Below are 14624 nucleotides of genomic sequence, written 5' to 3' on the forward strand. Positions count from 1 at the left end.
AGAAAAAGTAAAGAAAAATTGTTCTTATATAAACAGAAAATAAAAATTAGTTTTTTTTCTCTTTTTGTATTCAAGAATAAGAAAAGAGAAGAAAAAGAAAAAAAATGAATACATGGACCAGCTAAGAGAATGAAATTGATTAAAAATACATCCATTTTCCCCTAGAAGTCAAACTATGAAACACTTTATAGTCCATAAACTAAGCAGGTAGAGAGACTGTGGGTGTTCCTCTAGAGCGAAGTTGGATGAGGCTTGGTGTAGCGATTTTGTTCTACACTAGATGGCGCTGCTTAGTTGACTGGGGTGGATCTTTGTGGCACATGTATGCATGTATGTGCATGTGCAGGAGGGGTCAAAATGGTGTCATCCAGTTACACAGTCTCTAGTATCAGAACTCTGTACTCTTGCTGACTGGCAATCCAACACTGCTCTTTGTCTCTGGCTTCCATCCACTACCTGTTTCTACCCTGTCTGTGACCATGCTGTCAGCCTGCCAGGCAGCACCTCCCTCCTGATGGGGCTGTGTTTCCAAACCCCTCACTTCTGAGGGCCGTGCAGCTCTGAGCACTCAGACCCTCTAGGGGAGGATCTCCCTGAGCAATGGCCGGGTACTAGCTTGCCCCCAGGAATGTTCATGAGACCGTGCTGCTGCAGATGCCCAGAGACTCTGGCTAGGCACCAGTCTGCTCCAGAAAAAGTTTGCATGATCATCTAGCAGCAGCATTTCAAGGATTATGGAAAATCACAACACACATCTGGTGACAGGCTTCCCCTTTAATGTTCTTGTTCCAACACCAGCAAATGTGGCTGTTCTCCAGGGTCCACTGGGACATTTGCCTGTGGGGAGGCCACACAGCCTCTACAAAATGTCCTCCCAACAAGGGAACCGCCTCTCCCGATGTGGCCTGAGGGCCCCTTGGACCTCACTGTCTGCTCCTGGGGATTTGCCCTTCCCACAAGAGCTGCAGAGTTTCAGATGATGTGCTCCTGTTTATAGAGTCTTAATGGAATTTAAGCCATCTCCTTTCTCCTTTCTCCCTTTCTTGTTCAGTCCTTTTTAAATGTTTCCACTCTTTCTCTTTCTCTCCAGCTGCTTTCAGGGGGAATGCTTTTCCTGTACTCTTTCCCTGTCTCTGTCCTCTCTCCACAAGCAAAAATAGCTCCCTGTCCTCCGCGGCTTCTCTCTCCCCTAGTTCACTTCTCTGTGCCACATACCTGCCAAATTCTGTGGTTCAAGTTGTGCAGATTGTTGTGTTTATCCTCAAATCAGTTTTCTAGGTGTTCAAGATGCTTTGGTCTGATCAAGCTGCATTTCAAGGACGAGAGAGGCAAAAAAACCCTTCCATGCTGCTCCACCTTCTTGGCCCTTCTCCTAAGGTTTAAAAAAAAAAAAAAATCTTTTCAAAGAACCAGCTCAGTTTCATTGATCTTTTATATTGCCTTTTTAGTGTTAATTTTATTTCTGCTCTGATCTTTATGTCTTCTACTAACTTTGGTCTTCATTTATTCTTCTTTTTCTAGTTCTTTTAGGTGTACAGTTAGATTGTTTATTTGAAAATGTTCTTGTTCTTTGAGGTAGACCTCTATTGCTATAATATTCCCTCTTAGAACTGCTTTTGCTGTACCCCATAGATTTTGGTATGTTGTATTTTCATTTCTATTTTTCTCAAGGTGTATTTTGATTTTTCCTTTGATTTTTTTCATTGATCCATTAGTTGTTCAGTACATGTTGTTTAGTCTCCACATATTTGTGGCTTTTCATTTCTTCTTGTAATTTCTAATTTCACACTATTGTAGTTGGAAAAGATGCTTGATGTAATTTCAGTCTTCTTGAATTTAAGACTCATTTTTTGGCCTAACATGTGATGTATCCTGGACAGTATTCTATGTGCAAATGAGAAGAATGTGTATTCTGCTAGTTTTGGATAAAATGTTCTGTATATATCTACTAAGTCCATCTTTTAATGTGTTGTTTAAGGCAAATGTTTCCTTATTGATTTTCTGTTTGGATGATCTATTCACTGATGTAAATAGGTTCTTAATGTCTCCTACTATTATTGCTGTCAATTAGATCTGTTAATATTTATTTTATATTTTTAGGTGTTGCTATGCTGGGTGTACAAATATTTACAAATGTTATATCTTCTTGTCTAATTCCCCTTATTATTATTAATTAATGCCCATCTTTGTCTTTTATTAGTGTCATTGTTTTAAAGTATTTTGTCTAAGTAAAGTTACCCCAGCTTTCTTTTGGTTTCCATTTGCCTGAAATATCTTTTTCCTTCCCTTCACTTTTAGTCACTTTGTGGTCTTCCATCTTAAGTGAATCTCTTATAGGCAGATATAGGTGGGTTTTGTTTATTTAATCCATTCAGTCACTCTGTCTTCTGAATGGATCATTTAATCCATTTACATTTAAAGTAATTATTGATAGCTTCATACTTATTACTATTTTGTTAATTGTTTTCTGTAGATCCTCTCTGTTCCTTTCTTTTTCTCTTGATATCTTTGCTGTGGTTTGGTGACTTTCTATAGTGTTATGTTTAGATTTCTTTTGTGTTATCTTTTGTGTATCTAGTGTAGGTTTTTGCTTTGTGGTTACCATGAGGGTCACAGATAAAAGCCTATATATAAGAGTCTATTTTAAGTTGATAATCTAAATTTGAAAACATTCTAAGACTCTGCATTTTTACTCCCCCTACCCCTGCAATGTTTTGTTTATAATGTCACATTTTATTTATTTTTTGACTACATTAATAAAAGAAAGGATGAGAACCATATGATTCTTTTAATAGATGCAGAAACAACATTTGACAAAGTACAACTTCCACTCATGATAAAAACCCTCACTAAAGTAGGGTTAAGGGAACATACCTCAACAAAATAAAGGCTGTATACAAAAAACCCAGAACTAATATCATCCTCAGTGGGGAACAACTGAGAGCTTTTCCTCTACAGTCACGAACAAGAGAAGGATGTCCACTGTCACCACTGTTATTTAACATAGCGCTGTAAGTCCTAGCCATAGTAGTCAGATGACAAACAGAAATAAAAGGCATCCAAATTGGTAAGGACAAAGTCAAACTTTCACTATTTGCAGTTGACATTATACTCTATGTAGAAAACCTGAAAGACTCCACAAAAAAATTGCTAGAGTGGTGCACGAATTCAGTAAAGTTGCAGGTTACAAAATCAACATACAGAAATCTGTTGCATTTGTGTACACCAATAATGAAGCAGCAGAAAGAGAAATCAAGGCATTGATCCCATTATAATTGCACCAAAACCCATAAGATACCTAGGAATAAACCTACCCAAAGAGGTAAATACTTGTATTCTGAGGTCACATTTTAAATCTTTTTATTTTGTGTATCCTTAGCTAATTATCATGGTTATATTTTATTTTTACTACTTTTGTCTTTTAACCTTCATACTATATTTGTATGTGATTAGTCCACTACTTTTACTATATATATATAGACACACACACACATATACATATATATACACACACACCTTTATAAATAGTATAGTGTATACTATATATATACACACACCTTTATATATAGTATAAATAGTATAGTATATACCATACACACACACACACACACACACACACACACACACACCTTAATCAGCAAGGTTTTTCCTTCCATATGTTTTCTTTTTCTTTTTTTAATTAAAAATTTTTTTTTTAACGTTTATTCATCTTTGAGAGACAGAGACAGAGCATGAGCGGGGAAGGGACAGAGAGATGGAGACACAGAAATGAAAGCAGGCTCCAGTCTCCCAGCTGTCAGCACAGAGCCAAACGTGGGGCTTGAGCTCATGAACTGCGAGATCATGACCTGAGCCAAAGTTGGACGTTCAATCGACTGAGCCACCCAGGCATCCCCCATATGTTTTCTTATTAGTAATTATGGCCCCTCTTCAACTTAAAGAAATCTCTTTAACACTTCTTGTAAGGCTAGTGGTGACAAACTCCTTTAGCTTTTACTTTTCTGTAAAACTCTTTATCTGTCCTTAAATTTTGAATAATAACCTTGGTTGTGTATTCATGGTTGAGTTTTTTCCTTTTCATACTTTGAATATATTATGGCACTCACTTCTGGCCTGCAAAGTTTATGCTGAGAATTCTGCTCTTAGTCTTATGAGGGAGATCTCTTATATGTAACAAGTCATTTTTCTCTTGCTGCTTTTAAGATTCTCTCTTTTATCTTTAACTGTAAAGATAACTTTAAAGTCTGGGTGGCTCAGTCAATTAAGCATCCTACTCTTGACGTCAGCTCAGGTCGTGATCCCAGGATTGTGGGATGGAGCCTGGCATTGGGTTCTCATAGCATGGAGCCTGCTTGGCATTCTCTCTCTTCCTCTCTCTCTGCCCCTTCCCTGTTCTCTCTCTCTCTCTCTCCCTTTATCAAAATAAATAAATAAACATTAAAAAAACCACCCATGCTGCATAGATAATGCAGATAGTTCTATTTATCTGCTTAATGGGATAAAAGCAAGCACTTAAGGGGGCGCCTGGGTGGCGCAGTCGGTTAAGCGTCCGACTTCAGCCAGGTCACGATCTCGCGGTCCGTGAGTTCGAGCCCCGCATCAGGCTCTGGGCTGATGGCTCAGAGCCTGGAGCCTGTTTCCCATTCTGTGTCTCCCTCTCTCTCTGCCCCTCCCCCGTCCATGCTCTGTCTCTCTCTGTCCCAAAAATAAATAAACGTTGAAAAAAAAATTAAAAAAAAAAAAAGCAAGCACTTAAGGTCTTCAGCTCCAATCTTTTGTTCATTTCTTAAATCTTTTTCTTTTTTTTAAGTTTATTTATTTGAGAGAGGGAGAGAGAATATGAGTGGTGGAGAGCAAGATAGAGAATCCTAAGCAGGCTTCAGTGCTGCCAGCACAGAGCCCCATGTAGGGCTCTATCTCAGGAACCATGAGATTATGACCTTAGCCAAAGTCAAGACTCCCATGCTTAACCAACTGAGCCACCCAGGTGCCACTCATTTCTTATTGCAGGGATTTCATATTGATTTTTTCTTGTTGAATGACTAAACCTGATCATGGTAGCAATGGTAAGCCGCATTTACTCATCCCCACTGTGCTCAGCCTTGGAAGCTGACGAAATCTCAGCTGGTGGATCCACTGCTTTGCCATCTTGTGGTTTAGAGTTTTCTGGGCATCTGCCTCTGTAATTGAAGTTGCTGCGGTACCCAGGTTGAGGTGGCTGGTGATTTGGGGTCTCATTTCTTTGATTTTTCCTTATCTTCTTCATTGTTGTCCTCTCTGGCCTGTCTTTAAAAAAATTTTTTTTGTTAATATTTATTTTTGAGAGAAAGAGAGACAGAGCACGAGTGGGGGAGAGTCAGAGAGAGAGGGAGACACAGAATCCTAAGCAGTCTCCAGGCCCTGAGCTTCAGCACAGAGCCCGATATGGGGGTTCACACCCATGAGCTGTGAAATCATAACTTGAGCCGAAGTGGGATGCCCAACTGACTGATCCACCCAAGTGCCCCTAGGCTGTCTTTGGCAAGGAGGACCCCTTGTGGAATCATGATCTATAGCCCCAGTAATATTCTGTCTCACTTTTTTATCTTGTTCTGTTGCAGCCTGCTTGGATAGGGAGGTTGAGAATACTGTGGTCCATGCCCATAGGGCCTCTGCACATAGTAAAGTGGAATCCAACCCACCATCTGTGGTAGGGCCTATGCTATGTGGCCTGGCCTTTGGGAGCACTCTCCAATCCCTTCTTCTTTTCCTACTCTCACTATTTTGGTAATTCTGTGGGTAACTGCATGAAGGACCCCTGTGACACGGATAGTGCCTATAATGGTTATGGTATGCTGTATTCTTACTGCCTTGCAGTGGAACTCCACTGAGGCCTGTCACATTAGCTGCTTCTGACCCCTTTTCTCCTTTGACACATCAAACTCCAGCCTCTCTGTCTCCTGCACTGGGAAGGTACTTCCTGGGTTCTTCTTTATGGTAAGCTGGTGTACATTGTCCTCTGTGTCATTCCAGTTGACGAAACCATATCCGTTTCTTTCATATCCGTTGAACCATTTTACTGTTACCAAACCTTCCATTGCAGTGATCTTGTGGCTGCTGGCTAGTGTCCCCCATGAGGCCACTGCCCATCGTACCGGGCTTGGTGTCAGCAGTGCTGAGGGCAAGGACTGCGGTTGGCTACTGGGTCTCAGCCTCCATGCTTACAGCTATGGTGATGGTGACTGGGGCCAGACTAGGTAGCTGGGCTCCTCCTGGGGTGTGATGATAACTAGGCCTGTGGAGGCAGTGGGACTGCTCAGGGCTCTCTGGGGTCCACTCTCTTTTCCTACTTCTGATGGAACTCCATTTTAAATTAATTTTTGTGAGTGGCGTGAGTTAGGGGTCCAATTTCATTGTTCTGCATGTGGTTCTCTAGTTCGCCCAGCACTATTTATTGAAAAGACTATCTTTTCCTTATTGGGTGTTTTTGGCTTCCTTGGCAAATATTAGTTGTCAGTATATACTGGTATTTAATTCTGGGGTTTCTACTCTGTTCCATAGGTTGTGTCTATTTTTGTGCCAGTACTGTTTTGTTTTTGTTTTTTTTTTTGTTTTTGTTTTTGTTTTACCATGACTTTGTAGTATAGCTTGAAATCCAGAAACATGGTACCTCTGTCTTCGCTCTTTTTTCTCAAAATTATTTTGCCTATTTTAGGTCTTTTGTGGATCCACACAAATTTTAGTGTTCTCTCTTCTGTTTCTGTGAAGAATGCTATTGGTATTTTGGTTGGGGTTATGCTGAATGTCGAAGGCTTTTGGTATTATGCCCATTTAACAATATTAAGTCTTTTGATCCATGAACACAGGATATTTTTCCCCTTTTTGTGTTGATTTCTTTTAGCTAAATTTTGTAGTTTTTGTTGTATATATCTTTTACTTCCTTGTGTTGAATTTATTCCTAAGAACTTTATTGTTTTTGATGGTGTTGTGAATGGGATGGTTATATTTATTTGTTTTCAGATTCTTTATCATTAGTGTAAAAGAATGCAATTGATGTCTATATGTTGATTTTGTATCCTGGGATTTCAGTGAAATTGTTGATGGATATTTTTATTGTTGCTAGTAATTAACTTTATAAATAATTTCACAATAAATAATGTTTGTATATCATTTCATACTTTTCCAGTGTATATTTGGGATAAATTCCTAGAGGTAGAAATGTCAAGGGTAAAATCATGTTTTTGGGTAAATATGTTAACAGACTTTAAGTTTTAGAATGGTTTTATATTCACAACAATATTGAACAGAAGGTACAGAGATTTCTCCTAAACCCCCTGCCTCCACACATCCACAACTTGCCCTTTTATCAAAATCCCTGACCAGAGTGGTGCATTTGTTGGCAGTGACGAGCCTACATTGATACATTATTGTGACCCAAAGTCCATAGTTTACATTAGGGTACAGTCTAATTGGTGTTGTGCATTCTATGGATTTGGACAAATGTATAATGACATGTATCCATAATTATAGTATACAGGGCATTTTCCCTGTCCTAATAATCTTCTGTGCTTTGCCTATTCATCCCATGCCCCCAGGCCCCTAGCGACCACTGATCTTTTTATTGTATCCATAGTTTTGCCTTTTCCAGAATGTCATATGATTGGAATCATATAATAGTACTTCTTTTACCTAGTAATATACACTTAATTTTCTTTCATGTCTTTTCATGGCTTAACAGATCTTTCTTTTTAGTGCTGAATATTAATCCACTGTCTGGATGTATCACAGTTTATCCATTCACTTATTGAAGAACATCTTGATTGCCTCAAAGTTTTGGCAATTATTAATAAAGCTGCTACACACATTTTTAATGTAGATTTTTTGTGTAGACATACATTTCCAGCTCCTTTGAGTAAATATCAAAGAGTGATATTGATGAGTTGTATGGTAAGAGTATGTTTATTTTAATAAGAAACTGCCAAAGTATCCTCCAAAGTGGCTGTAGCATTTTGCATTCCCACCAACAATGAATGAGAGTTCCTGTTGCTCCTCACCCTTGCCAACATTTGGTATTGTCAGTTTTTTCATTGTTAGATCAACTGATTTTGATAATTTCTAATAAGTGTGTAGTGGTTTCTCAATTGTTTTAATTTGTGTTTCCCCAATGACATCTGATGTGAAACTCTTTCATATGTTCGTTTGCCATCTGTATATCTCACTTGGTGAGATGCCTGTTGAGGTCTTTGGCCCATTTTTTAATTGGGCTGTTTGTTTTCATGTTGTTGAGTTTTAAGTATTCTTTGTATAGTTTGGGTAACAGTCCTTTATCATGGGTTTTCTGCAAATATTTTCTCTCAATTTGTGGCTTGTCTTTGCTTTCTTTTGATAGTATATTATGCAGAGCAGAAAGTTAAAAAAATTTTTTTAAGTTTATTTATTTTGAGAGAGAGAGAGAGAGAGAGAGAGTGAGAGAAAGAGAGCAAGAACAGGGGAGGGGCAGAGAGAGAGAGAAAATCCCAAGTAGGCACTAAGCTGTTAGTGCAGATCCCCACATGGGGCTCTATCTGATGAACTGTGAGATCACGACCTGAGCCGAAATCAAGAGTCAGACGCTTAGCCAACTGAGCCACCCAAGCACCCCAGAAAGTTTTAATTTTAAGGAATTGCAGCTTATTAATTATTTCTTTCATGGATCATGCCTTCACTGTTGTATTTAAAAAGTAATTACAGACATAAGGTCATCTAGATTTTCTCCAATGTGATTTTTTAGGAGTTTTGTAGTTTTGTGTTTTACATTTAGCTCTGTGATCCTTTTTGGGTTGATTTCTATAAGGGTGCAAAGTCTGTGTGTAGCTATTTCTTTTCCTTCTCCTTCTTCTTTTTGGTTTGGATGTCCAGTTGTTCCAGCACCAGTTATTTAAAAGACCATCTTTTCTTCATTGTATTGCCTTTGCTCCTTTGTCAAAGATCAGCTGGCTGTATTTATGGGGTCTATTTCTCAGCTCTCTATTCTGTTTCATTGATCTGTTTGTCCGTTCTTTCACCAATACCACATAGTCTTATAGTAATCATGAAGTCACATAGTGTCAACCCTTTGACTTTGTTCTTTGCCTTTAATATTGCGTTGGCTATTTTGAGTCTTTTGCCTCTCCATTTAAACTTTAGAATCAGTTTGTTGATATCTACACAATAACTTGATGGAATTTAGGATTGTACTGAATCTGTAGTTGGAGTTGGGAAGAACTGACATTTTGACAATATTTGAATCTTTCTATTCATGAACATGAAATATGGTGTCCATTTATTTAGTTTTTTAATTTCATTCATCAGAGCTTTGCAGTTTTTCTCATATAGATCTTGTACATAATTTTGTTAGATTTATACCTAAGTATTTCAGTTTTTTGAAGGTGCTAATATAAATGACAATGCGTTTGTAATCTCAAATTCAACTTGTTTACAGTTCGTTGACCTTTTAACTTTCTATTCTGAAAGCTTGCTATAATCACTTACTAATTCCCTATTTTTTCTATATATTGCCAAACTGTTATCTTAATGGCTCTTCCAGTTTGCATTTCCACTAGAAATTGAGAAACATTCCCATTCCTAACATTTTCCCTGACAGATTTATTGTCAAACTTAAATATTGCCAATCTGATAGGCAAGCAATATTTTGTCACAATAGTGGTATTTAGAATTTTTCTTATTAAGGGAGATTGGCCATTGTTTTCTAATCTTTAAGAGTCATTTCTGTGTTCTTGTTCTGTGAACTACCTGTTCATATTCTTTAATAATTCTTCTGTTGGATTGTTGGTCTTTTTATTTGAGAGTTTGGGGAGCTCTTATTATATCATTTATGCTGGCCTTTGTTCCACTCCCTTTTATCAGTTATAAGTAATTTCTCCAAGTTTTTATGTACATTTTAACTTTGTTTACAGTGTTTCTGCTCTGCAGGGTACTTTTAAATTATTAGTTAATTATTCATTCTTCTTTCTTGAATTGTTATTGGGTATTGAGATAGTTGGGAAATTTCCCTGACCCCAGGTTGAAAGGTATTCATCTATATCATCTTCCAATTCATGTAAATTTTTTATTAATTTTTTCAAGATTTTATTTTTTAAGTAATCTTTACACCCAATGTGGGGCTTGAACCCACCCCCCCCAAATCATTGCACGTTGCACTAACTGAGCCATCCAGGTGCCCTGTAAAATTTTAATTTATTTTTTTACTTTAAATATATGATCCTTTTGAAGTTTATCTTAGCACCTGGTGTGAGGTGCAGATCTAATTTTGTCTTTAGCCAAGAGGCTTTCCAGTTGTTCTAAAGCCAATTAAAAAGTTTGCCAGGTAGTGAAGTCTTTTTAACTTTCCCCCATACATTTAATTCCAAGTTTGGCAATTCATAGGTTTCTGGAGAGTAACATTTTCTTTCTTGTTAAAGGAAAATAAAGTTGACAATTGATTTGTCAAAACACAAATCGTAATTCTCTATGTATTCCATTAAAGACTTTTCAATAAATGAAGATCAAATATAAAGTGGCTAGTTTATTTTATTTTTTTACTTTTTATTTTTCTTAAGTTTATTTATTTTTGAGAGAGAGAGAGAGTGAGCAAGCAAGTGGGGGAGGGACAGAGAGAGGGAGAGAGAAAATCTCAAACAGGCTCTGCAAGATCAGTGCTGATCCAGTTGTGGGAGTTGAACCCACAAACTGTGAGATCATGACCTGAGCTGAAGTCAGACACTTAACTGACTGAGCCACTCAGGTGTCCCTAAAGTAACAAGTTTTTAATAAGCAATTGGACATATTTCAAGCTACAAAATTCCCCCAGAAAAAAACCCAAGTTTTTTTAAAAATAACAATTTAATACAGATATAATGTTGTTATTGATTATAGAGTCTCACAATGTGGTTTAAAGCAAAGCTGTTTTCATCTACCCACTCTGAAAATCAGCATGACTACAGGAGATTAGAATCAAATAGATAGTCTGTATTTTCTGAGGGTACAATTATTGCCCGTATTGATGCTCTCCAGCTAAAGACTACTAGGAACACACCTGTCGTTGGACAATTTAGATTTCTGCTGTCATGAGCAGTTGAAGGAGGCCACACTACTGGTGCTGGGAAATCACAGGGCATCTCAGTAAGTGTTGGAAAGGACTTTTAAAACAGGATTTCAGTGTTGGTTAGGTGATTTGGGGAAAGATATAAGGAATTTTAAGTCTTTGTTCTGAGGCTTTTTTTTTTTTTTCTGGATTGCATGCTGTCAGGAAGCAGGGCTTCTCCTGATTGGGTATTTAGAATATCTGACTTAGAAGGAGGGAAGACTAGAGGGAAGCTAAAATGAGCAGCATTCATTCATGTTACTCGAGATAGGGAGATGTTGAATTGAATTGTTTGGACAACATTTACATTTTTCTCTGTCTTCACACATGATTACAGAGTGGTCTGGTTTCTGTCTTTATTTTTATAAATTTGAGTATGGTTGACACACAATGTTACATTAGTTTCATGCGTAGAGCATAGTGATTCACCATCTCTGTAGGTTATGCTGTGCTCACCACAAGTGTAACCACCATCTGTCACTACTGAGTACCATTGACTGTGTTCCCTACGCTGTACCTTTGATTCCCCTGACTTATTCATTCCATGGCTTGTTTCTTTCTTGATATCATAGTCAGAGAATGCTTTGTCCGATGTTGGTGTTCTGTGAGAAAGTGTTCAGGATAGTTTCCAGGTGTCAGGAGCTGCTTTTTTTTTTTTCTTTTATGCTCCAAATAATGCAGAATTTTCCTTTTTAGTTCAATTTGTACACAATAACATATACCTGTATTAGTCAGGGTAACTAGTTCCAGCTGCTGTAGCAGATAATCCTCAAATCTCTGTTGCGTCATATTGGGCCAATCTTCAGGCTTCATCCATCTTGTGCACCACATGTAGCTATCCTCCACATGTGGCTTCCAAATATGCCACAGGAGGAGAAGACAAAGTGGAGAGAGCACACCAGGTAATTAGATACCTCACTGCAGAAGTGACACGCTTCACTTATCCATTGGCCAGGATTAGTCAATCACTCTACATAGATTTAAGGGGTATAGTAGTTAGGGTTCTCCAGAGAAACAAAACAGCTGAGGGTGTGTGTGTGTGTGTGTGTGTGTGTGTGTGTGTGTGTAGAGACAGAGAATGAGAAAAAGAGAGAGAGAGAAAGAACAAACTTTATTTTAAGGAATTGGCTCACATTATAATAGAGGCTGGCAGGTCCAAAATCAACAGGGTAAGTCCAACAGGCAGGACACCCAGGGAAGAGCTGAAGTTGCACTTGAAGTCTACAGGCTGTCTGCTGGCAGAATTCCTTCCTGTTCTGGGGAGGGCAGTCTTTTTTCTATTCAGGACTTCAGTTGATTGGATGAGGCCCACCCACACTACAGAGGGCAATCTGCTTAACTGTAAAGTCCAGTGATACAAATGTTAATCTCATCCAAAAAACACGTTCATAAAAACATCTAGAAAAAATGTTTGACCAAATATCTAGACACCAGGACCCAGCCAAACTGACACATAAAGTTAATCATCATAGGGAGGTATGTGATTTCCATCTGGATTTTCTGCCAAGCCACTTGGAATTGGCAATTTGCAGCATGAGTCTTTGGTTCCCAGCCAGTTTTCCTGCCAAACAATCCTTTCACTAATATATATGTTTTCAATAAAAATGCATATTTTATAAACATATGTTTATTAACTCAAGGCATTTTCATCAATGCACAAAGCTTACATTTATCTAGCACTTTACAATTTTATATTCTGTGTGATAGGTAGGATGTGTATTGTTATTTCCATTTGACAGATAAAAATCATGAAACTAAGGTGACTTATGCAAGGCTGCATCGTAAGGAAGTGAAAGGCCCAAGACCAGAAGTCCAGTTCTCATTCTTTTTATCTGCCACAGACACATATATAACGAAACATACCAAGATAAAACAAATCAGTCTTGGAACTTTGGATTTATGTCATCAGCTAGTAGGGAAAAATGTCTGTAACCTTGCATAGTTTTAAGAAATAAAAATAACTGACCTAATTTCAGTTTTAAAAAAAAATTGTTTAAAATTTTTAGTTTATACATTTTTGAGAAACAGAGAGAGACTGAGCAGGGGAGGGTAGAGAGAGAGGAATCCGAAGCAGGCTTCAAGCTCTTAGCTGTCAGCACAGAGCCTGACGAGGAGGCTTGAACCCGCAAACTGGGAGATCATGACCTGAGCCGAAGTGGGACGCTTAACTGACAAAGCCACCCAGGCGCCCTGACATAATTTCAGTTCTTACAGTGTAATGGCCATATCACGAAGGAGCAGGCTTTCTGTAGTATGTCACTGTGAGGAATGGTTAGTCCAAAAGGTGACAAGGTGGCATGGTGTTGTGTGTTAATTATAGTTCGGTCTTTTAATAATAATTGAGCTCACTAGCACGAGATTTCTAAGAGGTGCACAGTTGTGAGCAAACTCAGCGGACCTGCCAGACTTTCTAAAATAAGTACTAGCCGATTGCCCACTTCTGAGTTTAAGAGCCAGTGGCAGAATTATGCGGATGATTCCTGTGTTGCTTCTAGGAGACTGCCAAGAATCATGCAGCCTGCAAAAACTAGTTTCAGGAAAACCACAGTCTTCATAGCAGTTTCAAGAATACATATTATATACACGTTAAATACAACACAGTCTGAATTCATGGTGATCATCCTTTTTAATTCCTTTAAAGATGGCATATCCCTGGCATACAGGAAGGTAATGCCAGTGAATCAGAAACATGCCAGCAGGAGAAGATTTGGTTCAAAATAAGCCCCTGGGGCATTTTGGAGAAAATCACATTTAATCACGATGACAGCAATTTAAAATAGCCTCTTTTCATCGTACCAGTCTTCTACCTCATATCCACCTTTTACTAACAAGGCCAAGGAGTAGGTCATTGACAAGAGACTTCTGTGACTTTAGTAGGAAACAGATGTGGAAGTACTAACCCTACTTTTTCTGGCACCCGAACGGACAGTCTACGGGAGGGAAGTGACATGGAGAAGCCATGGGGCTGACTATAAGAGTGAGCAGGTGCCAGCCGGGCAGAGCTGAGGGGAACGCCAGGCTCACTGGATGACTGCATGGGTATGAACTATAATACATCACAGAAATTCCCTAAATTGTTCTCTCTCTCCCCAGCCTTTTCTATTGATTCATGTTTGTTCTGTATTTATTTCTGCTGTTAAGAATGACACAGAAAAAAGGGGACTGTGGGTAGAATCAGTACTTGGGACTTAAAAAAAACCTTAGCATTATTTTCTTGGCTGTCACGTTTCACTGATTCAGAACAACTGGTGATTTCTCTCTCTATAGCTTTAATTATGTTTGCTGTCAGAGACCTAAGCCGTAGGAAAGGACAGGACAGCAACTTTATTTTAAGCTGGATTGAGTATCACTAAATCTCCCCAGTTCCTATCAGCTTGAGAATTATAGTTCTTTTCTCTAGGAAATATTATATACTTAAGTTTTTTGAAGTTTAACTTTTGTGTTGTAAAGTAACCATTTTACTCTTAAAACATTAGTCAGAGTGGGGATAGAACTATAATAACTAGGTAATATTTTATAAATATATACCAAGAGGGTTTACTGT

General features: G+C 38.3%; 1 pseudogene; it reads right to left on the bottom strand.

Annotated features, from left to right (window-relative positions):
• Positions 1–4994: 4994 nt before the first annotated feature.
• Positions 4995–11869, bottom strand: LOC122469341 (annotated as a pseudogene).
• Between the last annotated feature and the right edge of the window lie 2755 nt (positions 11870–14624).

Source organism: Prionailurus bengalensis, chromosome B1 (assembly GCF_016509475.1).
Source record: "Prionailurus bengalensis isolate Pbe53 chromosome B1, Fcat_Pben_1.1_paternal_pri, whole genome shotgun sequence".
In the NCBI taxonomy this organism is placed as follows: domain Eukaryota; kingdom Metazoa; phylum Chordata; class Mammalia; order Carnivora; family Felidae; genus Prionailurus; species Prionailurus bengalensis.